The 27306-nt window shown below is 34.2% G+C and overlaps 1 pseudogene; it reads left to right on the top strand.

Moving 5' to 3' along the window:
• The first annotated feature begins 15907 nt into the window (after positions 1-15907).
• Positions 15908-16513, top strand: LOC122225527 (annotated as a pseudogene).
• The last annotated feature ends 10793 nt before the right edge of the window (positions 16514-27306 follow it).

Genomic DNA, 27306 nt, shown 5'->3' with positions numbered 1-27306 from the left:
TATTCACAGAATTTTCTTTTAATGTTCTAAGAACTTCCTACTTTAATAATCGGCACTTATCAAACATTAACAATAAATTAATCCATGTCCACTTGTTCATAGGCACTCATGACAACTGTTAACCTTCAAGTCTTACCATGTGCTTTTCTACATTTCAGAAGAAATTCTCCATTTCCCAACCAAAGCCATTGTTCAAATCCCACAGCTGGCTTGGCACTCACCACACAGTGGAATTCTAGATGCTTCAGCTTGCTTCCTTCCCTTGAATGCACTCTTGACCCAACCCTGGGCAGAAAGCACCTCAAGGCAGGGATTGTGTTCATCTTTGGCACAATTTCATCCATTGTGCTTGGCCCTAGATGTCTCTGCCCTTGTATAAATATTAAATAATAGCAAGACAATGACTGTTCTTTCCCCTGGAGGGAAGGGGATGTTTTCCAGTACTTACTTTCACCTTCCTCACTTATCATTTAAACATTTTAACTGAAACCTTTATTTTTAAAAATAACCAAACAATGTATATACAAATGAAACCTAATTTCTGCACACTATTATAGTGCCTTAAAGAAAAACACTACTCACCAAAAAAAATATTGGGGGAAAAAAAACATTAAAAATGAAATGAAACTTTTTTTAACACAGTCCATGAGCACTCCATACATTCTCATGTGCCTTGCACATCAGCTGTTGCTAGCAGGGTAAAAGTAAAATTATGAGGTGTAGTGTTCGTTTTGTTAACTACCGAGAAAGGAAAGCAGGTCTAAACTCAGGGAGGAAAATGTGAGCATTGTGAACTGCCATGTCTTCCTGCCCCTGGGAGATTTATTTATTGGAAATTATATTGTGAGGAAAAAGTCTAAATAAATTAAGTCCCTAGTTATTATGTCACAGGTAACTGCGTTTTAGAATATAGCCACAATTTTCCAGTTATGTAAACTAAGCTGTCAAGCACTTGTTATTTTAAAGCTGGAACCAGGCAGCTCCCCTGACAGCCTTGCAGTCCCAGCTCCCAGCCTGATTCATGGCTGGTGCTGAGACACAGGAAGTTCGTGTCTGCTATAATCTAAACACCATGAAAATGGAACATAAGAAGCAGTGCAGAAAGGTAAAAATAGGCTAAACCCCATAACCCAGACAAGAACCATACAACATACTTGGAAGAAGGAGAAGGAAAAAATTAAGCCTGTGGAGTACAGCAGCAGCTTATTCACAATTAGGGATATCCAGGCCCAGCCACAGTGTTTGCAAGCCCCAGTGCAAAGTGAAAATGAAGGGCCCCTTGTTAAAAAATTATGAATTTCAAGACAGGGACAGCAGGGCATTAAACCAAGTATGAGGGCCTGCTAAATTGCCTAGCCCTGTTAACTGCACAGGCCACTCATGCTTGAAGCTAGGCCTAAGGCTACCTTTTAAAAATAGCTGACTAGTTAAGAAGAGTGAGATGTCATTGCTACAGATAGAGAGAAACAACGTCCCTCATCTGTATTTTTCTATAACAACATTGTGCTTTTAAAATATAATATACAATGATACACATTCTATACATTTTTAAGCTTTTTTTAAAAAAATGCGTGGTTGTATAGCAAATGCTTACAGTCAGTATAATTCTTTCCATATTTTTCTGCTCAGACATAGTAATCTGAATTTTACATCAATTTGACAGGAACAAAATCTGAACTCGTTGTTTAGCTGGAAATTATATTCACTGCTCCAGGATTAGACACTGGGAGAGAACGTTTATTTAAAATACACTGTTATAAATCTGTTTGTTTGTTTGAGGAGAGAGAGTTTGACCATTCCTACCCTAAATAAAGGTAAGCTATGATTTGTTTCTTATAACAAAAAATGTATATTTTACTGCCCACATTTCTTATTTAAAAGGAAATTATTCTTTTCTCTTGTTATACTGTACCTAAAAGAAATGGGACAAATTTTTGTCTTCAAAAACAAGAATTTACAAAAGTAAAAAGCATGAGATTACAGGGGCAGCAGAGTTGAGCAGCAAATCTGATCCTCAAAGCATCTTTCTTTTTAGCAAAAAGGTACCTTTTTGGCAGGGGATCCTGAGCCACTGCCTCTGGGGCCTTCTATTCAGCTCAGCTCAGAGCAGAGAGACAAGGCACCCCTAAGGAAGCTCCTTGGAACAGTAACATTATCTGCCATAATTTGCCTGCACCAGAGACCCTGTCAACAGGCAGTGGTAGGCCATTCTGTTTAAACTGAAGTAATTAAATCTCTCTGCTCTCATAAAAGTAAAATAAAATAAAAATACAACTGTCTGCTGCTGGTCGGTGGAAATACATTGAGTGGAGTTAAATTTTAATTTCACGGTGCAAGTGTTAAGTTATTGCCCTCTAAACTTACTGCCAATTCTACATGAAATCTCACCACATTTTAATAATTCGTCTTTTGTTTAGGATGGAAAAAGACTTAGAAATAGCACATGTGTTATGATTTGAAGGGAGATTTTTATGTGCAATTAGGCTCCTGAGAACCACAACAACATAATGACATTCAGGTTCTCTAATTGGACCAAGAGGAAACCATCATTTCTGAAATGTTTTGGGGGGACTTAACCTTTGTTCACCTTCTCTAGAACACTTGAAATTATTTTGATAGTGTCTGTTTATTTTCAAGATTTAAATTTAATTTTAAAACTGCATTTTATAGATGTGCATGTCCATTATTATGTAAGATTGTTAATAATCAGTCTCTTTCATCACATTGTGAAACTATCAAGAAAATTGTCATTTATAAATAATTCTACATGAGTCTTTAAAAACTTGTTTTTTAGCATAATTTTAAAAGAACCCCACTCTATGCCAAGACTCAGAGCCAAATAAATATCAATATGTAAATTATGTCTGCAGCAACTAATCAGTAAAAGTTAAATATTTAGAAAATGTCATTTTGGAATATTAATAAAAGTCTCAAAGGTTCTCAATGATGAGCATTGAAAGAGTCTTGACATAGTCTCATATATATCTCATAATTTTTGCATAACTACATCTAACTAGTGAAATCAAAATGTTAAATAACTTTAAATGAAGAAAGTAGAAAAGAACTGCTTTAGTTTGTTTTAATCAATATTTTATATTTTGCTAGGACTATGCTGTGTTTGAATCAATGATTCAATACATCCCTTGTAGTTCAATTGATTTGCTGCCCTTAGACATTCTGCATAGCTATTAACGTAAAATGGAATTAAAATAGAATGCTGTACAGTCAGAACTGAATAATCCATATGTAGTTTATCCATACCCCAGGGTATCTGAAAAGACTACTTAGGGAGTGAATCAGCCTGACATCCTCCATATGCTATTGACTTGTTGAATTCCAAATTCTTTAATCTGAATAAAAATAGCATTTTCAAACTGACTCATATTGGAGAGATCCAGCTACATCAAAATCAATAATTCCTTAGACACAGAAGAGTGCATATTCACCAAATAGAGCATGGAATGCAAAGCAAAGGTGAATATGTGTGTGTGTGTGTGTGTGTGTGTGTATATATATATATATATATATATATATATATATTCATTCTTGGCCATTTATATATGTATTTTTTAATGGGGCAAGGATTTAAAAATCTAGATAACCAGAGTTTAATTTATAGAATATTTGTAATTGGAGTAAGAAGAAAGTATAAGTATCAGGAATGTGGGTGATAGGTGAAACCTGGTAAATCAGCTCAGAGTAAAATGTTCTCAGATGTATGGTGACTTAATTCAGCAGGGTTTTAAGTTTTCAAGCAAGGAATAATAAATAACCTATGCTTATTTCATATTTCCAAACTAGTTCTTGACAAAAGCTTCCATTTTTAATTTATGTTTATTTTAATCATTTTCTTATTTGCTGTAAGATATCTCTGAGTTATCTTCACTGCCCTTTATTTCAGGAAGTTCAAGGATGAAAGTTTTCAATGGTCATAATTCGAAATCTAGTTTAAGTAACCTTAATTCCCTGGAGCAAATCACCTCCATCCTTCAGCTTCTCACAATAAAATAGAATTCACAGAACATAAATGCAAACATACATATATATGTAGTGGCAATTATGTGTTTATACCTATATATTTACATATAGATGTGTATATGTATTCATCTATATATCTATATAGGTGTATATACACATAGACATATGTATTTTTATACATACTGTGAATGTATATCCATTCAAATGTCCCCTAAGGCAACAGACTTAAAAGGCATAGATCCAAGAGAAACTTTGAGAAGTCTTTGGACCCTGTCTATAAATAAATCGTTTTCTTGGGTCATTTCAAAAGAGATGGTGGACATTGAGCAAATAGTAGTGATTGTTGAGTCTGGATGATGTATTTGGGGTTTAATTGTTCTATTCTTTCCACAAATGTGCACGTTTTACAATGTTCATAGTGAAATGTTAAATATAATAAATGGAAGGCTATGCTGTTATTTTGATTTTCTTTTTTGTTGTTTTGCTTTCGGTAATTGTTTTTCCTCATTCAGGGAATCATAGAGTGCCTGGATGGCTCATTCGGTTAAGCATCTGACTCTTGATCTCAGCTTAGGTCTTGATCTCAGGGTCATGAATTCAAGCCCTGTGCTGGGCTCTGTGCTGTCAAATGTCATCAACAAAATATAAGACACAGTGTTATATTATGGAAGATGAACCCTGACAATTAAATTATTGAAAATCATCTCTCATCCCTTTATAATTTATTTCATTTTAGTTTTTTACTTTTATTTTAGTAAAAACTCTTCTAGAATTATTTAGACATCACGATTATCATACAACACTTAAGCATACATAAAAATGAGAATATAAACAAAATAAATTAGTAAGAATTATTTACTTCCTACTCTGATTAGGAGGTGCTAAAGTCTATAACTTTGCACACAGTATCAACCTCCATACAATGAAGAGCATTGATGATGCAGTATTTCTTGGGAGTGCTCCATTCTTGTCTCCAGAAATTTTTTCCGAGCCACTGACACCTATTCTGTAAGTTTGTATGTGTGCATATATGTGTAAATTCTACATATATAGTATTATTTGTCTAAGCTTTTTATTTTGAAAATTATCAAACCTGTAGGAAAGTTGAAAAAATGTATGATGAATACTTGTAAACCCTGATATATTATACATATTACACAGTTGCCTTATCTTTCCCTATTTGGACTTTGACAAGCCATCTGAAAATAAGCTTTGACATCATGACATGTCACTCTTAAATATTTTAGTGTGCATCTCCTATGAAAAGAACATTATCCAACATAGCCATAATATCAGCATCCTATTAAAGAAAATTTACATTAAATCAGTAATACAGTCAATCCATATTTAAGCTTCCATAACTGTCCCAAAATGGTCTTTTGTAGCTGTTTTTCCCCTGATCCAAGGTTCAATCAAGTTGGTTATTACATCTGTAAGTTTATTCTATTATGGTATAGTTTCCCATATTATGTGTGTGTGTGTGTGTGTGTGTGTGTGTGTGTGTGCATGTGTGCATCTGAATGTGGTTTGTATTGTGGAATTAACTTTGTTGGAAAGTCCAGGCTATCTTGTTGAATGTCTCACATTATAGATTTTCCTAATAGTTTCCTCATGATTATGTTCACGTTAAACATTTTTGATAAAATGTTACATAAGTGATGTTATATATGTCTAATTATATCACATCAGGAGCCAAATGATATCAGTTTGTTCCACTATTGGTATTGCTAAACTTAATTACTTGATTAATCTGATGGCTACTATAATCTCATTGTAAAGGTAACATTTCCCTTAAAAATTAATAAGTATCTATTGAGAAATACTCCAAGACATTTTCAATATCCCATTCCCTCAGCAATCTATTACATAACATTTTTAATATTCATTAATATCCTCTGTATAAATCAATCATTATTTTAGAAGTTAGAAACCATTCTGCAAGTTTTGATACAGGTTGCATCTTAATCTAATCCAAAAATATCAACGAAGGTATATATTCAACAATTTGGATTCACATAACTTCCAATAGTCTCTAAATGATACATCAACTAAATTAATAAGAGGTTCTAATTGTTCTGTCAGCCATTAACAATAGTAACCAGTTTGTATTTTCATAGGCAATGGCAAGTACCATATATATGGATTTGTCTGGACAACAGGTAAGGTATTCATAATAGGTCCCTCCCCTGCCTCAGCACCAACCTTGGTTCTTGAGTTCAGTTAAGAAAGAATTCAGAGCCAAACTTTCAAGTAAGAAAGAGTTTAATAGCAATTTAAAAGAAAGCATACTCTCAAGATGGGAGAGTGAACAGACCCAAAGGCAGCAACTATACCAGGGGGTAGGTTTGTCTTGTTTTTTATACTTGCATGGGTTATGAGTCATACCTAGGGTGGTCGCTAATTGAAGTTCCTTCCAATCATCTTGGGGATTCCTCCCGTAGTTCGGGAAGGGAAGTTTTTGGCCCTATATGGTCCTTGTTGGAACTGTCATGGCATCCCTCCTCTGCACAGGGTGGGATCAGAACCTCAATGTAGGGGCACCTGGGTGGCTCAGTTGGTTGGACTTCAGCTCAGGTCTATGAATTCGAGCCCCCTGTTGGACTCTGTGCTGACAGCTCAAAGCCTGGAGCCCGCTTTGGATTCTGTGTCTCCTTTTCTGTCTCTCTGCCCCTTCCCCACTTGCACTCTGTCTCTCCAAAATAAATAATAAAATCTGTCAAAAAAAAACCCTCAGTGTAAATATATTATAATAAAGCTATAGATTACTGTAGGACAGCAATCATAGGGAAGAACACATGCATATCCCCCCAGGGTCTTTTCAGGCTGTTTGGAACTTGGGCAGAATGCCCTTTTTAATAGTCAGAAAGCATTTGTTCCTTCCTCATATCTGGCTAACTGTCCACTCTATCAAGATGTCACAGAGATGGTACAATGCAAAAGAAAAAAAAATTCATCTCAGAATGAATGAAATAGGGCAATTCTGACTTTTACCAACCAAGTAGTACTACTTGCTTTTCTAAATACTTTTAACAATTCCACAAAAGAAGAGATGAATTAAAGAATTAATAAATTAGACGAATTAGTGAATGAGTGCATGAGTAATGGAATGTGTGCTTAAATAAGTGCAAGTGTGATATTAAAAGTCAAATATACTGGGGCGCCTGGGTGGCTCAGTCAGTTAAGCGTCCGACTTCAGCCGGGGTCACGATCTCACGGTCCGTGAGTTCGAGCCCCGCGTCGGGCTCTGGGCTGATGGCTCAGAGCCTGGAGCCTGCTTCCGATTCTGTGTCTCCCTCTCTCTCTGCCCCTCCCCCGTTCATGCTGTGTCTCTCTCTGTCTCAAAAATAAATAAATGTTAAAAAAAATTTTTTAATAAATAAATAAATAAACGTTAAAAAAATTAAAACAAAAAAGTCAAATATACTGTTATGGAAATTCAATCATAAGAATGATTTGAAAATTTAATACGTGCTATATGGAAGACTGCTCACAAAAACAATACCCATACAGAGATTAACATGCAGAAAGTTTATTAGGAAGAACTTTACGGATTAATAACTGTGGGGGAAGGGAGGGATTGCACAGGAGATTCAGCAGAACTGGGTTTCACTGTAGTCACAAACAAAGGCCTCAGTAGACCCCTCTGGTTGCTCTAAAGCTGGAATGATTCTTCAGAATTGACTTGAGTTGAAAGGAGGGGACTGAGACATTAAACTTCCAACTTGACCAGTCACTGAATGCAGATTGCCCCCTGGGAGTGGGCATGACCTTGAGAAAGGTGATTTTTTTCTGTCAAGGGCAATTCCTAGAAAGATCTGTTAGCTAAGGGAATGAGTCTTTTAATTCTGAAATATATTTGGATACTAACAGGTATAGGCATTTATGGAATAGGTAGATCTGAATAGCATAGATGATAGGGACTTATATATAACAGATTGCTTGCTTGTTGAAGATTATTTAATTTTGTCAATTTTAAATATATTATTTCTTTTTTAATGTTTACTTATTTTTGAGACAGAGAGAGACAGAGCATGAATGGGGGAGGGTCAGAGAGAGGGAGACACAGAATCTGAAACAGGCTCCAGGCTCTGAGCTGTCAGCACAGAGCCCAACGCGGGGATCGATCTAACGGACCGCGAGATCATGACCTGAGCTGAAGTCAGCCGCTCAACCGACTGAGCCACCCAGGCGCCCCAATTTTAAATATATTATTTCAAAAAATATAACAAGTGTAGTCATACTATATACAATCAAACTCTAAGGTTTTATCCATAGTTTTGATGTACATTATAAAATATTGATAATGTCATTTCATTAGACATACCACATTGTCTAATATTATGGTTATATATATATCGGTAAATACTCTATACTTGTTTGTCTATCAGTTAATTTCTTTCAAGTTGGAACTTCTGATATCCTGGATTGCCTGTTTATTTGTTTGATGGATTTGTGAAATGAAATATCTCATTCGGGGTGAATTAATAATAGTTTCTCTGAAGACTTATGTTACATTAGACATTTTATAAATTTTGCTGAGTATTCACTGATTTTCATCTACTTTGAGAACACAAAAGTATAATTAAATTAAGCTACTGGTGTAGACAGCTTCCAGTTTTAGTCATTCTAAGTACATTCATTTATTTCATAAATATTTTTCCTAAATATACTATGGGCAGACGCCAGGCAGTAAATATATAATAAAGAGCTAAGTTTAGAGAGATTGAGCTTGACAAATAAAGCAACAATAAAAACAAAGTTAGATTATTACCATGGCAATGGGTCTGTAGAAACACAAAAAGAAGGAATCAAAGTCAACCTGGCTGAATGAAAACTTCCCAAGGTGTTAACATCTTAATTAAATCTTAAGAGAGTAGGAGTGGGTCAGGCAAAGAAGAGAGGATGGAGGTAGAGAGAACTTATGGAGATAATAGTCATTTGTTAAGCATTTATTATGCATCAGACACTCACCCAAGTACTTTACATGTATTATAACATAATCATCAAAACAACTCTTTTGATCATATCCTATGACTGCTCTTTTTTTTTTTATACATGAGGTTTCTGACACTTAGAGAAGGAAGGAAAAAGCCCACACACTCACACAAGTAAATAGCAGAGCTCAGGTTTACACCTATAGGGAGGTAGAGAGGTGTGAAACAACATTGTATTAGGAAAGAATGTGAGAAGATCAGGAAATTTAAGACATAGTCTGAAACCAAATCATGGATTCTCTATGTTGAGTTTATGACTTTGAACTTCATCGAGGGAGATGAGTGACAAGATTGTATTTGTATTCTAGGAAGATTATTTTGATATCATTATGAAGAATACATTGAGGTTGTTAGGAAATAACTGCAGAATTCTAAGCTGTAAGCAGTGAGTGCTGGTAATAAAGCAGTGGCAGAAGTGAGGAAAGAGAGACAGATTTTTTAAATTAAGTTTTGAAATCAACAGCACTTTGTTTCCAGTTAGCAAAGAGTTAAAGAACAGAATCTGCTAGACTTCAAATTTCTATCTTGGGAAATTCGAAGGATGGATGGATTCACTAGGTAACCTAAATACCATAAGTATTTGCAAAGAAGATGATTCTTAAATTCTTACAATATTATATCCTAACATGACAATATTTTTCCTAGAATATCAATGTATTACTCCTTAAAGATCTTTGTACATGGTTTCAGTTTGAGCCAGGGTTCCTGTTTCCATTGTTCCATTTCTTTCCATGTTTCAATATGCTGTAGACCTTACTTCCTTGTTTTCTTCCAATCTTTCCCCCTTTTCTACTTCAAGAGTTAGAAGGAAATTTTCTGACAAGTCATCTCTCCTTGGGTATCAGTTATCTATTACAGTGAGATAAATTATGCTGAAAACAAAAGATTACATAACAATGGACATTTACTATGTTATATAGTTTCTGTCAGTCATGAATTTGGGAGCAGCTTAGCTAAGTGGCCTGGCTTGGCTTTTTTCATAAGGATGCTATCAAAATGCTGGCCAGAGCTGGTGTCATCAGAGGGCTTATCTGGGGTTGGAGGGCCTACTTCCAAAATAGCTCACTCACATGGCTATTGGCAGGTGGCCTCAGTTCCTTACAATGTGAATCTCTCCATAGGGCTGCTTGACAGGGTATTGTTGTGACATTGGCAATTGGCTTCCTCCAGAGCAAGAGAATAAGCATGGAAAAAGCTATAATGTCTTTTATAACCCAGTCTTGGAAGTCACATACCATTACTTCCACCATACTCCAGTCTTTAGAAGTGAATTACTACATCCATTCCACAACCAAGGAGAAGGGAGATAATGTACTTTAGTTAATAATAATGTATCAATACTGGTTAAATGGGGGAGAACTGAGACAAAGGCAAGAGGTTATATGGAAACTTGCTGTACTGTTTGTTCATTTTTTTGTAAACCTGATACATCTTAAAAAAATAAAATCTAATAATTTTTAAAAAGAAAATTAGAGAGTCTGGATGAAAAAGACAATTCAATTTTTATAGCAAGTGAATAAATATCAAATATAAGGAGAAGGAAGGAAGGAACGAAGGAAGGAAAGAAGGAAGGAAGGAAGGAAGGAAGAGAGTGAAGGAGGGAGGGAGGAAATGAGGGATGAATTATAGTTATCTTTCTAAAATTTTTAAAATTTCTTCCTCTTAACTAATTTCTGTACCATCAACACCAGACTGTGATAATTACATATTTTTTATATTTGATCAAAATATTATTTTATAAGACACTCTGAGATCTAAAGGAGATTCTACTAGACCAGAGGGTATTTTTATGATTCACTGCCTTGAGTAGCGTTCTGTCTCTCATCACTTCATAATAAAAGAGAAACATACAACTTGGTAGTTAACAAAGCTCTGGATTCAGGCTAAATGAGTTTAAACCTGGTTCCATCACTAATTAACTGTGTGATGTCAGGTAATTAGTCTTAGGCATATAGTAAGCATTTAGTGTTTTGCCTTTAAAGCCTCAATATTAATGAGAATGAATAAAATGATCCAGTTTAAATTTCCTAAGTATATCTTTCCTAGGATATTTCCAACAGATTTTCATCAATATTGTTCCCATTTAGAAAATCCCTCTTTACTTCAAACTGAAACCTTCCACTTCACATCTCTCAGGTTCTCTATAAAAGTAGTTTAATTTTTAATCTCCATCATCCTACTTTGTTACATAACAGAAAATTGGAAATACCTATTTTTCTTCAGTTTGGCCAACATGGGGGCAAGTTCAGTGCAGCAGGATCTGCCTGAGCAAAGTCATTGAACCCAAACCCCACAAATGCTGCACCATGAAGCTACAGAAATGGTGACCTTAGGAAAACCATCCCCAGAAAGGTTATAGAAAATTAAATTAAGATCATATTTCAGAAAATATGCTTTTTAGAACAATGATACCTGCAATCTCATATATTACATTCAAAGCTTCCTTCCTTTGATGATGTCCTGAGCTCAAATCCCTGAGAAGCTTGGCTATGAAAGGCAACACATATTCCCAACATGAGGTCTTTCTATTTCAATTTTCTAGCTGTAGCAACTCTGAATCCACAAATTTCAGTGATGGTTATTACTAGATATATGACATTAGTTGTACTCTCTTTTTTCCACTGTCACAGAAACTTAAGATTTTCCCCTTTCCATGACCAGCCTTGCTTTCATTAACTTATCTACTGTGCCTTTGAGAAATCTTAAATGATTGAGCCAAAAAGGGAGGAAATAAATTTCTGCCTGGTGACACTTATGATTCTAGGTCCAAAGACAAGGATTATTTTATTTTATTTTATTTTATTTTATTTTATTATTTTCTTTTACTTATTTTATTTTTAGATACAAAGTACTGAAAACCCAAGAGCTATTAATTGATAATGTCTCTGTCACACATAAACCTAATTTGCTTCTATTAACTACTTACACTAATAACATAAATCACAAAGGCCATTTATTCCTTCATCTAAAATATGATTGATTATATTTCCATCTCTGCATGATATTTTTTAATGCCAGATATGCATGTTACTTTTCTGGAGCACTCAAAATAGCTTAATAATTCTCTGCAAACTGAGTTGCCAAAGCTGCACTAGAATTTTGATGTTTCCATTAATAAAAGATACATGCCTGCAGGAGGTACAGATTTGTGATCTCAGGATCCAGAGTTTAGGGTCAAAGGGAAAATGGCTTGCATCTGTACAATGATTAAATGTATGTTCAGAAAGAGGAACTCTAAAGTGTCTATACAGATCTAACAAGACCTATTTGGACCTGGGGCTTGCCCCTGCAGGGTGTTTTTTGATAGCTTTATCTATGTCAGACACTGGGGCTTTATCCATTCTCACTTGTCAATATGCCATGATAGCTTCAGAGCTGGAAACAGGGAGATGATGGGCCACACGAAGAGAAACCTGAAAGTCAGGGAACCATTTCACCAACTCCCTACATAACCTAACCAAAATGCAATGTCAGAAAAAAAAGAGACAAATCAAATGTCAGAAAAAAAAATTAAAAGGATGCCAATCAAGCCTAAAAATGGAATCTGTAATTAGTAAAGAACTTAAACTTCTCAAAAGAAAAACTGAAGTAAACATACTTAAGAATCAAATATTAGTCCTAAACATCTGCCTCCTGGAGAGTGTAGGAGAGAGAGCACCATGAAAAGAGAACTGAAAATAAATAGAATCTAGCAATACTGTGTTTCCATGAAGGCTTATTGTGCTTTTGAAAGTCATTTTAACAAAAACCTTCCAATTCATACAATCTAGTCTTTATTTGTTTTAATCAATACAATTTTTATTATGCCCTTTCCATACATAAAGCACTATGCTAGATGTAAAAGAAAAACAAGAATCAACTGAGTACTGATCTTTTTTTTGTGAATTAAAATGGATTTATTTTTGTTCTTCTAAAAACAGATACTAATTGTAAATATCTAGAAAAAATATGCCAAAAACTGTAAATACTGTCTAGAAAAAACCGCTATTAACATCGTGGGATATATTATTCTAGTCTCTCAAATATATAAACATGAAAATGTTATATATGTGTCTCTATATAAACGTGTATATTATAAAAGGATATGCTTATATACTTATAATTTATATGTAATATTTATTTATACATGCATACACTCATGTACACACTGAAACATATAGCATTAGTTTGTTAGGGCTACCATAACAAAATATCACAACTGGGTGACTTAAACAATGGGGATTTATTTTCTCTAAATTCTGGAGGCTAGAAGTCCAAGATTAAGGTGTGGGCAGGTTTATTTTTTTCTGAATTCTCTCTTTTGGCTTGTAAATGGTTTCTTTCTCACTGTGTCCTCACATAGTCTTCTCTGTGCATACCTGCTTCCTTGGTGTTGCTTTATCCGCGCAAATTTCCTCTTCTTATATGTCAGTCAGATTGGATTACCCTAATGATCACATTTTAATGTAATCATGTCTTTTAAGGTCCTATCCCCAAATATATTCACATTCTGAGGTTTGGGGGATTAGAACTTCAAAATATGAATTTTGAGGGGACACAGTTCTGCCTAAAACATACATACATAAGTATGTACATACAGAAAGAAAGAGGGAGATTTCTATTTTCATATCAAATGAGACCCTGTTAGGCATCCTAATTTATAATGTGCTTGTTCATTATCCATTGATATATTTTTGTCATATATAATTAATATGACTATGTAATAGGTTATTGGTTGAATTTAAATTTAAATCAATTTACTAAATTGCTATTATTCAACACTTAGATTGTTTATGATTACTTAATACATATAAATTATCTATCTATCTAAACTTTATATTAAACCTACATGTACATTCATTTGGACTTTTGAAGGGGTTGTTTCTTTAGGAGAAATGACTGTAAATGGAATTGCTGGATTAAAGGATATGCACATGATACTTATTTTTTTTAATGTTTTTATTCATTTTTTGAAAGAGATCATAAGCGGGGAACGGGCAGAGAGATAGGAGGACAGAGGATCTGAAGTGTGTTCTGCATTGACAGGCTGACAGCAGCAAGCCCGATGTGGGGCTCAAACTCAAGAACTATGAGATCACAACCTGAGATGAAGTCGGATGTTCAACCGACTGAGCCATCCAAGTGCCCCATAATACATATTTTTAAATAACTCTTTAGAAAGTTTTGATTAATTTTCAAAAGAAGTTTGAGTACTTTCCAACATCCTGATTATACTATTAGTGTTTATTTTCATCTTTGAAAATAAGATAGGTGGAAAATATTACCTTGGTTTTGTTTTATTTGCAATTATTTGCTTACTATTGAATCCAAGCATCTTTTTTTGTTTATTGTCCATTTTAATTTATTAATTTTTTAATTCCATGCTATATCTTTTGCTCAATATTCCATTAGGATGTTCCTTTTTTCCTTATCAACTTGAAAGAAACGTTCACATATCAGAATTAGTCATTTGCCTATAGAAACTAGATTTTTTTTTCAGATTCGCGGTTAGCTTTCTATTACTGTTTTATAGTGGTTTTCTGACATTATAATTTTTTTTTATCTCCTGTTTTTATTTAAGGTTTTTGTTGTCAATCTATGAACATTTCCCTATGGTTTTACAGTTGGCCATGCATAGAAAGGCCTGACCCCACAGGAAAATTGTTTGTATATTCACCAATTTGCATCAAGTATTTTATGGATCTGTTTTGGTAGTTTTCAATTTAGTTACAGTTAAAGTATGACATAACAATGTAATATTGCCCATAAAATATGGTTAGCTCATTTTGTTAAATAAATAGTTCACTTTTTACTTAATGATTTGATGTGTCATAATACTATGACTTATAATACTATATGTATATTTTAAGTTAATTTATTTTTGAGAGAGAGAGAGAGGGAGGGTGAGCACGAGTTGGGGAGGGACAGAAGGAGAGGGAAAGAGAGAATCTCAAGTAGTCTCACATTGTTAGTGCAGAGCCTGACAATGGGCTTGAACCCATGACAGTGACACCATGACCTGAGCTGAGATCAAGAGTAGGATGCTTACCCAACTGAGCCACCCAGGTGCCCCTATAATACAATATTTTAATACTATAATACATATGGCCTGATGGTTCATATACTATATTTTTATCTATACTTGTCTTGATTTACCTTACCATTATAGTCTGGTTCTAATCTAATCTACTAGAAAAATGTTGTCTATTTATTATAACTTCATAATATGTTTTAATATGTGAAAGGATAAATTATTATTTTTTCAAAACTTTCCTAACCATATTCTTTCATATGTATTCTTTAAGATTAATTTAAGAATTATTTTATCAAAATTAAATCATACCAAGAGTTTAGTTTAATTTTTAAAGATTTAAACATTTAAATTATTTACTCTCATCATCCAGGAAAATAGCATGCCACTTCTTTTATTCAGCTTTTATTCTATGACACCCAGTAGAGTTTCATAATTACATGTCTTATATGTCTTTTATTAAATTTATTCTTGAATAATTTATAGATTATTTGCTATTGTGGATATGTTTATTTTTCAATTGTATTTTCTAATGTATATAGGAAAGCTATTATGTCTTGGTATCTTTACTAAATAAATGATTACCTATTCAAATTTTTATTAGTTCAGATGTAATTGTAATTGATTATCTTATGTTTTCTACAGTATCAAAAAATAGTAACTAATGGCAAGTTCATTCCAAAGTGAATGGATTCTTATTTCTTTTTATTTTCTTTTTATACTTGTTAGGACTTCCAGAACACTGTTGGTTGTAGAGGCAAGAGCAGGCATTGGTAGTTCTTGTCATTAACAGAACATCCTTTTAGTGTACCTTCATTCAGCATGATATCTGCTCTTGGTTCAGATAAAACATCTTAACTATACCTAGTTTACCATAGATTTGGTTTTTAAAAAAATTTATGGGAATGGATTCTAAATGGTTGTCATGGCAAGTTTCCTGAAGAAAACCACCAGCCTTATAGGATTGGCTTTTTATGAGTCCACACAAGAGGCTAAGAATATTATACACAAAGGTTCTTGAGGTTCTTGAGCAAATTCCTAAAAATGTAACATATAGAAAGTATACATAACAGATTACAAATAAGAAGCCTAGTATGGTTAAAATGGAAACAATTGGTTTTTTGGTGTGTTTTTTTTTTGTTTGTTTTTGTTTTTGTTAACATTTATTTATTTTTGAGACAGAGAGAGACAGAGTATGAATGGGGGAGGGGCAGAGAGAGAGGGAGACACAGAATCGGAATCAGGCTCCAGGCTCTGAGCCATCAGCCCAGAGCCAAAGGCGGGGCTCGAACTCACTGGACCGCGAGATCGTGACCTGAGCTGAAGTCGGACGCTTAACGACTGAGCCACCCAGGCGCCCCAAAATGTAAACAATTGTTAAGAAATTAGAAGACCAGCTTCAGGGTGGCCACCTGATTCTTCAGGCTGAAAATGAACTCGATCTGGCAAAAAAAAATGATACAGTGGAAACCATGGGAAACTTTAGTTTTCAGAAAAGCCTCTTGCTAACCAATGGAAATGGTCAGTATAATCATCATTAAATGACTAGTGTGTTATATTTTTTAAAAAATGGATGCTGAATTATAACTAATGTTTGTTTGTTTGTTAATTGGTCATGATGGCCATGAATTTTTCTACTAACATGAGGAATCACATTACTGTATTTGCCAGTATCTAATAAGACTTACATTCTTGGACTAAGTAAAAATTATTATGCATAATCTTCTTTTCTTTTGTCTTCTGTTATTTTTAATTAAGGCAATATTTGATACATGTAAACAAACATAAGCAACATATGCATAAGTTATAAAACATAACTTCTAAAAACACTCTCAAGAAATTTCCACCCAGGCTAGGAATAAGAACATTTTCAATGTCTTATATATCAGTGCCCTGTCTGTCCTATCAAGCCAACTAGTGTCTTGAATTACATTATGTACTACATTCTTCAAGCACACTATCTGGTTGAACATGCTAATGATTTTTTAGAGATGTTTTATCTATATTCATATGGGAATATAGTTTATACTGTTCTTTTCTATGCTTTTGTAGCTATGTTTAGAAGTATCAAGCCTCAGGAAATTGAAAAGCTTTCAATATTATCCTAATATAAAATTTATCTGTTCCTTGAATTCCTGGTAGAGCTCATTTTTAAAACCAAAGGTTTGGGAATAAATTCTTTTGTGACTTGTCTCATTCTTTATAGTTTCTATTATAAGAAGTACTTTACTTTGTTATGGTTTGTCTTGTTTGGGGGTTTTCCTTTTAACTTTTATTGCTTCACTTTTAGTGATTCATATTTCATACATACCACATACACACACACACACACACACACAAATACGTTAGACCAAAATTCAAATTAATATTTGTTTTTCATTAATGATGTCTATGTAGTCTAATTCCTAATGTCTGAACATGAATTTCATTTGGCTTTTTTGTTAGGTTTTCTCACTCTGGAGTTGAATTGTCAATTTTATTACAGTCTTCTTTAAAAAAAAAAAGAGGTTTTTTGTTTGTTTGTTTGTTTATTTGTTTGTTTTAGTCAAGGAGATCCTATAGATTGAAAGTAATAAAGTTTGCTGTAATGTCAAAAATTTTTTTTAATATTTATTTATTTGTTTTGAGAGAGAGACAGAGAATGCAAGTGGGGTAGGGACAGAGAGAGAGGGAGGGAGAAGCCCAAGCAGGCTCTACAATGTCAGCATAGAGCCTGACTCGGGGCTCGAGCCAATGAACCGCAAATCATGAGCTGAGCTGAAATCAAGAATCAGACTCACAACCACTGAGTCATCCAGGTGACCCAGTCTCCTTTTTAATTGATTAAATATCTTGTTTTTATTGTTTTATTCCTTTTTAGCAAATTGTTCTCTCTTGGTTCTGGAGTTGATCCTTAGCAGTAAGGCCTTTTATTCAAATTATTATCAAAAACTTTAACTCAAGAGAAAAAAAAAAAGGTCGAATTTTGCTGGTATAAACAAAATGGAGATCTAGAATCACACAGACAAGAGAGACTGATAACAAATGCTAAAGATTATAGTATATACTGTTTTCATTGCTGTGAATTTTTAAATGAAATGAAATGTTGGTTTTTGTTTTCTCATTGAACCTGTCAATATGCATTTAAAGGGTGTTTAAAAATTATTTTCCAAGGAAACTGTGTTTTAGCTCTTAGCTGTGTTTCTATAGCTTTGTTGCACTCTACAGTCTGTTAAACAGACTGCAATTCTGACTAGGTTAGTCTGTGTGAGATTGCTTTGTGGCTTGTGAAAACAGTAGTTTTGTATGTTTCAAACAACACTTTGGGGAATGTATTCATGTTTTCCTTATTACCAATTTTTATAAATACCTCATAAATACTTAAAAATAACATTGTTTTGGGGGCACCTGGGTGGCTCAGTCAGTTGAACACCTGACTCTTGATTTCAGATCAGACCATGATCCCAGAGTTGTGGGATTGCGCCCCATGTTGGGCTCCATGCTGAGTGTGGAGCTTGCTTAAGATTTCTCTCTCTCCCCTTCTGCCCCTTTCCCTACTCATGTGTTCTCTCTCTTTCTCTAAAAAATAAAAAATAAAAAAATAAAATGTGTTTTCTTTGTGAAATATATAACCTGAATGTTTATTAAAAAATGCTCAACATCACTCATCATCAGGGAAATACAGATCAAAACCACAGTGAGATACCACTTCACACTTGTCAGAATAGCTAACATTAACAACTCATGCAACAACAGATGTTGGTGAGGATGTGGAGAAAGAGGGTTTCTTTTGCATTGCTAGTGGGAATGCAAACTGGTGCAGCCACTCTGGAAAACAGTATGGAGGTTCCTCAAAAAATTAAAAATGGAACTACCCTATGACCCAGAAACTGCACTATTAGGTATTTATCCAAGAGATACAGGTATGCTGTTTTGAAGGGACACATGCACCCCAATGTTTATAGCAGCACTATCAACAATAGCCAAAGTATGGAAAGAGCCCAAATGTCCATCGATGGATGAATGGATAAAGAAGATGTGGTGTGTGTGTACACACACACACACACACACACACACACATACACACAACAATGGAGCATTACTCAGCAATCAAAAAGAATGAAATCTTGCCATTTGCAACTACGTGGATGGAACTAGAGGATATTATGCTAAGTTAAACTAGTCAGAGAAAGACAAATATCATATGACTTCATTCATATGAGGACTTTAAGACACAGAACAGATGAACATAAGGGAAAGGAGGCAAAAATAATATAAAAACAGGGAGGCGGACAAAACAGAAGAGACTCATAAATATGGAGAATAAACAGAGGGTTGTGGGAGGGATTGTGGGAGGAGGATGGGCTAAATGGGTAAGGGGCATTAAGGAATCTACTCCTGAAATCATTGTTTCACTATATGCTAACTAACTTGGATGTAAATTAAAAAAAAATAAAAAAATAAAAATAAAAAAAAAACCCAATTAATTTAATTAACCATATTATTCAGATGCTGTATAACAGGGGCTTTTCAACTTCTAGCCACAAACTCCTGCTTGCTATATAAAATTGCACAGTGTCTATAATTTCAAAAATTTATACTTACCATTAATTTTATTTTGCTAATACTGCAATTTATTTTGAAATTTTAGAGAACACTTAAGGAGAGTGTTTTTTATGTTTATAAAATTTTTTATGTTTATAAAATTTTTATGTTTATAAAAAGGGAGAATTGTTTTTTTTAAACCATGAGAATGACTACTTAATAATTATTTTTGGCTACTTAATTGGTAAAGTATAAGACAAATATGTTATACCTTCTTACTTGGAGATCTTATAGTTTCTCCTTATGTTTATATGGGTTATTTCTTTTAATATGGTATAATACTTCAGGTTCATAGTGATACATTTTTGCTCATCTTTATTCTAAATCATATATTCTATCTCAAGATAACATTCTTTTCTCACATTTAATATGTGTCTATTTTGAATTCTTCTTTGTCTGATGTTGATATTGCTTATCTGCTTTCTGTTGGTTTTCATTAGCTTGATATACCCTATATTTTCAACATTACTCTTTCATTTTTGTTGAAGAGTGATGCCTTAAAGATAGAATAAAAATGAACTTTTTTCTATTAAAGTCCTTGTTTTTCAAGAGTAATATATTTTACTTACATTTGTTTTAATAATTGTATTCTTATTTCAGTCTTCTCATGTTTTCTTTTTTAAAATGTCTTTATTTTTTGTATTTTTTTCCATATTAATTCATTAGATCATTCAAGATATTTATTAAGCACCTGTGTGCCAAATATCATTGCCCAGTTAATTTGTCCTTCCCCTAATTATAACTGTAATAGTAATAGTCAAAATTTATTAAAGGTTTCCATAAAATAGATACAGTCTCCAAATTTCAAGCTACATTAACAGATTTAATACTTACAGCAGGTAAGTTGGTACCATTGTTATACCCATTCCAAAGAGGAAAAAAGTGATGTAAAAAAAATTCAAGGGGCGCCTGGGTGGCTCAATTGGTTAAGCATCGGACTTTGGCTCAGGTCATGATCTCTCGGTTCATGAATTCAAGTCCCTCATTGGGCTCTGCACTGGTGGTATGGAGCCTGCTTGGGATACTTGCTTTCTCTCTCTCTCTCTCAAGATAAATAAACATTATATGTGTGTATATATATATATATATATATATATACACACACACACACACACACACATATATGTATATATATATATGTGTAAGTGGTGGAGTCAGGAAATGGAACCGGATAGTCTGACTCCAGAGCTCTCTGATTTGGAATTTTTTTTTCTATTTTCATTCCGCTGGTTATTTCATCTTTAAATGTATTTTCACTTATATTTAGCAACATGAAAATGGAACCAAATTTGTGTTTATTCTCTTAAAATTTCCATCACTATATTTTCTCCTAAGAGTCTGGGTCCAGCTCATCACCCTGTAGACTCTAAACTCCATACTCAGTCTTTTCCACCACCCACCTGGCACACAATAAATACTTGTGAATATTGCATAGATGAATAGCCATCCATATTTACCTATTTGGTTTTGTGAGATATCCAATTTGTTCTTCATTGCTTCCATTGAGTTACTTCTTAAATGTTCGTCATCTTCTATTACTCTATATATTTTCACATCAGTCCATTTTGATAAAGTTAAAACTGTCACTTGAATCTCAATATTTTTCCCATTCTCTTTAGGAAGAACTATGTTTCTGATTCACTTGAATGAATCCTCTTTTTAGAATATATCCCATATATATGGATCTGAGAATAGAATATTTCATGATTTCACTTTATATGATTTGAGTAAATATTTGAAATTTTTTGTCGTTATTGAAAAAGAAACAACAGAAAATCTAGACAAGCTATTTTTAACCAATAGCTCTCACTAAAATATGTGTAATTTCATTAAAAGAATGTTACTTAGTTTTGTTTAAACAGAACCACATAAATGTATCAATGATGCTATAAAATATTTTTCCCTTAAGTATTTACTATTCCACAGCTTTAGAAAATCTGATTTATATATAAGAAAATGGAAAGGAGTACCAAGTAATTAAAATGCAAGAATTGCCTCTGCAGTCAGCAATCACATGCCACCACAATCCACATCAGTACACATATACGAGCCCACAATCTCCTCACCTCATGGAGATACTCTGTGTAGCCATTGTATACACCGTGACAATATTCTCTTCTGTTGATTTTTTCCCAATGCATGTAAAGTACATTATTGGCTCTTTTTCTCCTTCTCAATGACATGTCATTATTTGCTAAGTGTTTCATATGGGTTTTAGGAACTCTATAGCTAGAATATTTTTGTTAACTAGACAAAGAACATGGCTCTTTTCAAATTGCAGGTTAAGTATCCTGTTTGGGGTGGGTACAGAAAGAACAGGCAGAGAAATGCCCTCTTGGCTGGAAGAAGGGAAAAGAATTGAGTACACATTATAAAAGCAATTATTCCCTTTGCTGTAGAGTATACAGAGAGAAAAGTAAGAAGGCCAAAGAATTACTAAAAAGGAATTTGCTGCTTCAGTGACCCTGTTAGATACCTGTTAAGACCTTTTGCTTCCTCCATCATTTCTAACTAAATCTCAGCAAAAAAGAGAAATCTAAAGAAATGGTGGGAATTATGTTAGAACTGGGCATTTTCTTCTTCAGTGTCACTGTAGCTGTTATTCCCTGGCAGCATAATTGTAACTAATTAGAATCTAGTTACATACAGAGACAGCATTAAAACTCTTTGCTTATTTTTTCTCCCTTGATGGTCACAGTTTGTGCTTATATCTGTTCAGGGCAGGGGAAGTTTCAGTTCTACAATCACTTTTCAAGTTTAGTTTTATCTGTTTATTTTTTCTTCCAAATAATTTGCACAGGTTTTGACATTTCGCTGCGGACTCCATGAACCACTTTCAACACTCACTGCCAGGTTAACCACTGAGTCCACTCAAGGCAGGATAAAGCACATCTATTACCCCAGTAGCTCTAATTGCAGGATAGCCAGAGGGTATCCATTTGGTCTATAATTAGGTCATTTCTCTCTCATCCCCTGCAAGTGTGTATAATTATAAATTAATTTAAAATCCCACTGTGAGAAAAGAAATTCGCTGTAATATAAAGGAAAGACAAAAGCTGCAGGAAGTATATCTTTAAAAACATTTTTTGGCATTTCCTTCAAAACTGATCCTTAAACCGGGTTTTCATTCTACTATTCATTTTCCTAGCTAGGAGCTTCATCATTGTGCATTTAAATTGTGGGTCAATTTAAACTTCTACTGCAGCTTTAAGGTTTTGATGCTTCCTGCAGAATTTACATTAGCAGATCAAAACTATTCTTTGGGGGAAATAAAACTCATTGAGAGGCCAGTCTCTGAGTGATGCTTAAAGGTGTGGCTCTGTACAGGCCCTGACACGATAACTTGTTATGTTTAGCATTCTCTCTAGGTGCCACACGTTGGCCCTTTTAACACTTGCCTTTCTGTTTTCACAATAAAAATGTTATGTGTTATACTAGGGAAGATGAAACATTAAAAACAAAAACTGGTTCACACTGCATACTGCAGTAGCTGTTCTTTTCATCTGTTTGGCTAAGCTGCTTCTGTTTTCCAAAACCATGGTTAAATGTATTACCCTGCACACTTTAGAGAGATGGTACAGGTGAAAACATGCATGTCTGACAACAGGATAACCTCAACCAAGCTATTGAGTCAATGTTTTGACTTGCTAGACTTCTTGTTTCTGTCAGGAAATCAGTCTCTTTCGTAGACTTGGTGGAAATGTGGCAGGTGGTGCCTAAGCCAAGACAGTGTGCATAAAACCTAAACTACATGTGTGACTTTTTTATTTCCTAAACACTGAAAAATGAGAGAGTAAGCAAGAGACAAATGTTCTGCCATCTGAAGAAGAGGTATTGTATTTGAGTACTTTCTCTAAGAATATCCTGCTTAATTAATTAGAATCACTATAGAAATGTGGAACATTTGTTTTTCAAAAAATAATTATTTTACTGTTTTGCAAAGATCCTTACCTGCTTCTTACATTACTATCCATTTAGAGGATAATAATAATAACACTTCACACTTACACACTGTTCTAAATTCTTAGCATTCAATACACCCTACAAAGTGTATACAAAGAAAGTGAAACACAGGAGTTTAAGAAATGTGATAAAGGCCTACCCAGGAGGCCACTGGAACTCAGACACTCAGTTTTGAGAGTGCTGCTCTAACCACACAATGCCATACCAGGGTAATAGGAATAAAGCATGACCAGCCAGATGCCACACTCTACATGACATGGGAACCTGAAAGGGCAGGAAAGCATTTGACTGGTACTCTGCAAGTGCTCACCAACTATTTTATGGACTTAATATGGCAGCATCTTCTTAAATCTAGTGATACTATATGGTCAAGTTCGCTATACAAAAGATTATCTCTATCCAGAGAATAGCTAAAGATATATCATACCACCAGGGAATTCCATAGTTAAAAGCTGCAGAAACTACTTCTGATACAACCAAGTCTAGTTTTAATTTGTGTTTATTTGGCAACCAAATGAAAGTAGAGAATGGAATGCTACTGAAACCATTCCCATCATCAAAGGCTTTAAACTCTCAATAACATATTCTCTCATAAAAATAAGCATAAGGAGGATTTTACCAAACACAGAGGGGAAAAGTTTTGTTTTCAGAAAGTCATAGTTCTTACTTCTATTGTTTGAAATTTTAAAGACATTTGGATTCAATTAACAAATAACACTGAATTTTGAATTTTATGAGAAGCTAATCAGCCTAATATATTTCCTTCAAAACAGGTGAGAGCAAACTTCTATTGTAAAGGGCCAGATGGCAAATATTTTGGGTTTTGTGGGCTATATGGACTCTGTCACACCTATTCTGTCATTGCAGCACAAAAGCTACTGTAGATGGTAGCTTTTTTTTAAGTTTTTTTTTTTTTGAGAGAGAGAGAGAACAAGCAGGGGAGAGCCAGAGAGAGAGGGAGAGAGAGAATCCCAAGAAGGCTCTGCACTGACAGCATGGAGCCTGATGTGGGAATCAAGCTCATGAAGCATGAGAACATGACCTTAGCAGAAACCAAGAGTCAGATGCTTAACTGACTGAGCCTCCCAGGTGCGCCCATAGGTGATATATTAATAAATGAGTGGGACTGTATTCCAATAAAACTTTATTTACAAAAACATTTAGTTGGCCATATTATGCATGCAGGATGTAGTTTTCCAATTCTAGAATTATAACATAGAAAGATCATGTATAATTTTTACTTATCTTCTAGCAAATAATAATATATTTATAAATCAAATTATTTTTTCAACATGATAATAAATTCTAAACAAGACCATTTCTATATTTAAAAAACTCCCATATTTTACCCAATAGTATACTACTTCTGCAATTGTCTTCTAACTCCCATGTACTCACCATGGATTATATTCCTCTATTTCAATAAATTGATATTCAGACCCAGCCAAAGTTCTAGAAAATTAAGGGAAGCTCTCTAATCTTATACATAGCTGTGAGATCTGAGCCAACACTAGGTACTATATTGTACTTCATAAGCATCAACAGCAGCATGGCCCATGACTCCATTGAACATCACATGGCAAAACAAAATTACTGACAGCCAAGTGTGTGGCAATCAGTGATTCTGCATCCCTTTTCATCTGTCTGCTCCCTTCCTGATGAAAATATGCACATTTTTAGTATCCAAACCAAGTTCTGGAACTAACCAAACTAAATAGATTCATTAAGCAATGCATTTTTTAGAATTCTTCCCGGAGAGAGAACAGAGAGGAATGAAGTGGTAAAAGTGCCTGGCATAAGTGAACTTGATCTTTTGTCTATAATTAGCTTTAGATTTGGGATACCCACTTTTCCTGTCCTCCATAAATGGTTAAGAATTTAATGACTTCTTAATGAATAAATGTGTTTGTTGAACAAATTTATTGGATACGGCCCTGCTTTATATCTAATATAAATCTTACTTTTTAGTAAAATATTTTTAGACAACTGGAAAGATTTATAAATGACACAATGAAATTATCTTTTTAGGATCACTGAATGAAGGGCCTCAGTTTTTTTCTAACTAGATGCATTACTAAAGCAATCATTTCTGAATATAAACTATTCAAGTATACAATATGCCCAATTTGTTCTCAAAATGACTGATTGATCTCAGAATTATGTTTTTCTCCTTCTCCTTCTTCTTCTCTCCAATGCAGATAGAGTGCCATTTTCCTATGGACACCTCAGAGTGTCTATTCATCTCAAATTAAATCACCGAATTCTTGAAAGAACTAGGTTTTGTTAAATCATATAATCAGTACTTTTAGGGCACTAGAAATAATTTTTAAACAAACATAAATTATAATGATTCCCAAAGGGTAGGAAACAAGACCAGATATCTTTGTGATTTTCTCCCGGTGCTGGTTAACTTCTCATGTGTCCTCAGATTTGGGGCAATTCTCTCTGGAGGATCTCTACAAAGGCTTCGCTGCCTGTTAACACTAAAATGTCCACCTCAGTCCTCATCTATTTGCCCAGATAGGTCAAAGTCACAGCAGCTCAGGAAAACCCAAGAGTCTTGGAAACTCTGCAAATATAGCAAGGTGCTCCTTAGTCTGTTGGGAATGAAACAGAAATCTGGCAGAAGGTCAGGAGAATTCATTAGCTAGGCAGTGCAACACAGCCACTGTGAGGCAGAAAGTGGATTTAGAGCAAAAGGCTAATTACTCCAGTACCCGGTTCAATCTCCTGCTAGATTTACTGCTAATTAATTTTCTCTTCATTTTTACCTATCCAGCCAGTGAATCAGGAGCTATTACTCACTTTCTGCTATTCCTCCTGTAACCATCACTAGTTTCTGCTCCATTAGCAAATTGCCTCTTGAGTTTCTCTTTTCTAAAGGTTGGTTGCCTGGGCGATCTCATGGTCTTGACCTTGGGAAGGCCTTTGAGCAAAAGGACTTAGGGCAATCAGCTGCAATGATTTAAAAAACAACAAAATGGGGATATAATAATGAAGAAGGGGGGTTGCTACTTTTTTCTTTTGCTTCTCTCATAAGGAAAGAAAATTATTTTTTCATGATTCTTATATTTTTCCTATTTCCTAAAGAGTTTATGTAAAGAAGGCATAATTTCTAGGACTGGTGCTGGTCAGGGAAGTAAATGCCTGTGAATAACCACACAGAGCATATGGACAGCATTGAATGGAGAAAGAGAGAAAGAAAACAATTTCAAATGCTTTTATTTAGATTTTATAAAGATTTATAAATGTCTTATTTTAATCAAACATCAACACCCTTAAACACATAAGAATATAATGCAAGCCTGTGTTTATATGCACCATCTAGTACTTCTAAAGAGTTGCTATCTACGAAAATAACCAGTGTGATACAAGTTTGCTATGCCAGAACTAAACAATGCTCCAATAGCACCAAATAACAGCTTTCTATAAACCAAAAGGAAGCTTATTGACTGGTTTGTTTCAAGAAATTTATTTCCATAATGTGTCTTATGTGTTTTCTATGTGTTCCAAGATGACATAGACCTTTACTATTAGCTTCCTTTTGAACTGAATTAAATGAATGTTTAGACATATGAGCTTTTCAATGGAAATATCATGGCTTTGAATCCAAGCTGTATTAAATATACTTTCTAGAGCTGAGGTCTGTGGATAAACACATATCAGTTATGAATTTTGGTTTAGAAGGAATTGGAAAATGGATCAGTAAATTAATAAATATAAGGTTATGAAAATATTGTAGAGGAAAATGAAAAGATGTTCATAAACTCCTAAATA

The sequence above is a fragment of the Panthera leo genome, chromosome B4 (genome assembly GCF_018350215.1).
Source record: "Panthera leo isolate Ple1 chromosome B4, P.leo_Ple1_pat1.1, whole genome shotgun sequence".
Lineage (NCBI taxonomy): Eukaryota > Metazoa > Chordata > Mammalia > Carnivora > Felidae > Panthera > Panthera leo.
Note: the sequence above shows the minus strand (reverse complement) of the source record. Positions and strands in the feature narration are given on the sequence as shown.